This window comes from Myxine glutinosa, chromosome 7, assembly GCF_964187855.1.
Source record: "Myxine glutinosa chromosome 7, kmMyxGlut1.1, whole genome shotgun sequence".
Classification (NCBI taxonomy): Eukaryota; Metazoa; Chordata; class Myxini; order Myxiniformes; family Myxinidae; genus Myxine; species Myxine glutinosa.
In genome coordinates, this window is record NC_136267.1 from 109,907,424 (window position 1) to 109,910,703 (window position 3,280).

Genomic DNA, 3,280 nt, shown 5'->3' on the forward strand with positions numbered 1-3,280 from the left:
TTTTGTTTGTTTTTGTTTTTGTCATTAATGTTAGCTCTTAGTCTTACACGAGCCTCGATCTTGTATACAAAAAAAAAAAAAAAGAAGGACTGACCACTATATTCGTCATGGGTGTGTCTGTCTGTCTGTCTGTCTGCCTGTCTGCCTGTCCGCAGCATAACTACCCGATGATATCATCCGATCTTGATGAAACTTGGGTTGGAGGTTGATATCATGATCTACTTGTGTCCTATGTAGAGTGGGCGTATTGCGCCCATTGTGGGCGGAGCCACGCCCGAAAAAGATGTCTTTTTTGGGGGTAATCGAGTTCAAGCTACATCTTCTCTGAGGGGTTTGGTTGAATCTGACAGGGGTTTCGGTATTTGGTTAGGCCAATTTCATGTGTCTAGCCCCACAGAGCTCGATTTTTCATTTTCGCCCCAAGGTCAAGGTCACAAGGTCACGAAATTTAGAAAAGTCGATTTTTGATGGTTTTATTACATTGTTCGCTTCCTGATCGGGTGAAATGTCATACATGATCTTATATTATCACATACATTATAAAATACAAGTTTTCCAACAATTTTCAGAATCTTCGACCTTTGACCTTTGAAGGTTACAAAGGTCACATTTTCAAAGTTGTCGGAATCGAACCGAATTTTCGGTATTGTGTAGCTAACTAACCTCATAACTGAGTATACATTATTTTCTATCTCATTTCAAGGTCAGTAACCTTCGTTTCGATATTTCCAGGCCAGCACCACACACTTACATACAGCTGGCTCTTAAAGGCCTGCGCACGCAACGCATTGGGGCTCTTTGTAAATAGGCATGTACACCGCATGTCGGGGTCCGACACCTGCCACGTGGGCCCCCGACCCCCCAGCCTGTTTCGGTTATAGTCCGTCCTTTGTCATTGAATACCGCTCGCTTGTGAACCATCATCGTTTCCTGACTTGTTTAAATTATAATGTTTAAGATCTCCAACAGTAGAAGGTCCTCATTTGAGAGCTCCTCCCAGTTCAAGTCCAGCATATCCTCTACATCACCCTCTTCCACCTCATCAAAGCCGACAGTCTGTCTTGGCCATTGACAATTTTTTTTTTTTTGCGAAATCTGTGAATGAACCGCACCCCTAACCTTTAACCATTTTGTCGATAAAAGTACGGTTAATACACCGCAAAATACGGTATTCTAAAAACAATTATGAACTGTTCTTTTCGAGTGTTCTTCCCTCACACAAGGAGCCCCAATAAAGGTACCAGGAGCCCCCCATAATAGCAGCAGGAGCCCCCATAAAAGTACTAGGAGTCCCCAAGAAAGTACTAACAGTACCCATGAAAGTACTCGGAGTCCCCATAAAAGTATCAGGAAGCCCCATGAAAATACCAGCAACCCCCATGAAAATACCAGCAACCCCCATGAAAATACCAGCAACCCCCATGAAAAATATCAGGAGCCCCCATGAAAGTACCAGGAGCTCCCATAAAAGTAGCAGGAGCCCCCATGAAAAGTAGCAGGAGCCCCCATGAAAGTACCAGGAGCCCCCATGAAAGTACCTGGAGCCCCCATGAAAGTACCTGGAGCCGCCATAAAAATAGCAGGAGCCCTCATCAAAGTAGCAGGAGCCCCATCAAAATACCAGGAGCCCCCATGAAAAATATCAGGATCCACCATAAAAATACCAGGAGCCCCATGAAAGTACCAGAAGCCCCTATGAAAAGTACCAGAAGCTCCATGAAAGTACCAAGAGCCCCCATAAAAATAGCAGGAGCCCCCATGAAAGTACCAGGAGCCCCCATGAAAGTACCAGGAGCCCCCATGAAAAGTACCAGAATCCCCCATAAAAGTAGCAGAAGCCCCCATGAAAAATACCAGAAGCCCACATGAAAGTACCAGAAGCCCCCATGAAAGTACCAGAAGCCCCCATAAAAATAGCAGGAGCCCCCATGAAAGTAGCAGAGCCCCCATAAAAATAGCAGGAGCCCCCATGAAAGTACCAGGAGCCCCCATGAAAAGTACCAGAATCCCCCATAAAAGTAGCAGAAGCCCCCATGAAAAATACCAGAAGCCCCCATGAAAGTAGCAGGAGCTCCCATGAAAAAACCAGGCTCTTCTACATTAATTCTTTCCTAATGCCATATATAAATGTAGAGAAATGTCCCCGAGTAATTGTCTCGTCAACAAAAAGTTAAAATCTGAATTCTGCTGTTTGTTTCTTTTACAAGGGATTGGTCGAAGTGGTCGAGTTAATTGTGACAGAATTCCAAACTTCAACGAGATGGTATTCATAGAATACTTACCCTGCGCAGTCAACATGGTGCGAACCAATTCTTTTGTTTTTGAAGGGTTTTTACTTGATTCAATATGGCTGCCAGACCACGTGAGCAATTACATCATAAATTTATATTCTCTAATATAATTGTTGCATAGATCACGCTCAAGAAATTTCAAACTGACCAGACAAAGCATTGTCCCTGTCGAATTATGACGCCATAATTAAAGCACCAATGACGCCATTGTCAACAACACTTATTCTCCATGCAGAGTTCTTTACAATGAGCCACGTTTCAATTTTTTCCATGGAGTGGTTTCGGAGATATAGAGGTGCAACGTCATTCGGTTTTTCGAAGATGGTGCCTGTACCACATGACCTATGACGTCATAATTATCATTAAAATATTGTACAGGAGGAAGCGCTCCTATGGTGAAAATTGCATCAACAGTTGCAGAGAAATTTTTTTTATACTGATCGGATGAAGCGTTGGACTTGTCGAATTATGACGTCACATTAACATATCTTATTCCCCATGGGTAGTACTTGAAAATGAGCCATGTTTCAATTTTTTCCATTAAGCGATTTGGGAGAATGTGGAGGTGCAACAGTTTTCTAAAATGGCGTCCGTACACGTGACCTATGACGTCATGATAATGAATATTAAAATGCAGTAAAAATATCCTCGAATATAAATCACGACTTTTATTTCGAGACAAAATCGGTGACGTCACGTTTAATGGTCAGTGTGTCCGCTGAGTCTTGGCAGTCGGTGGTTAGAATCCGACCCCGGTCGAGTCATACCTCACCAGACATTTATCGACCTGGAGTCGTACCTCACCTCACCATGAAAAATATAGAGCACGTGAAAACAACCATAGGTTAGCAACCATTGCGCGAGCTTTATGGGTCTAATAGCCTCCTGCGTTGAATTTCCTGGGAAGGGAAGTCGTATGTGTAGCGTGGCGGTGTAGCTGCTGTTGCGGTTACAGGTGGTGTATGGATGTTGCGTTGCTGGGCAACCTG

General features: G+C 43.7%; 1 protein-coding gene across 1 annotated transcript in view; it reads right to left on the reverse strand.

Moving 5' to 3' along the window:
* Positions 1-3,280, reverse strand: part of LOC137431586 (hyccin) — a 576,074-nt gene that overhangs the window by 63,126 nt on the left and 509,668 nt on the right. The window lies entirely within an intron of this gene.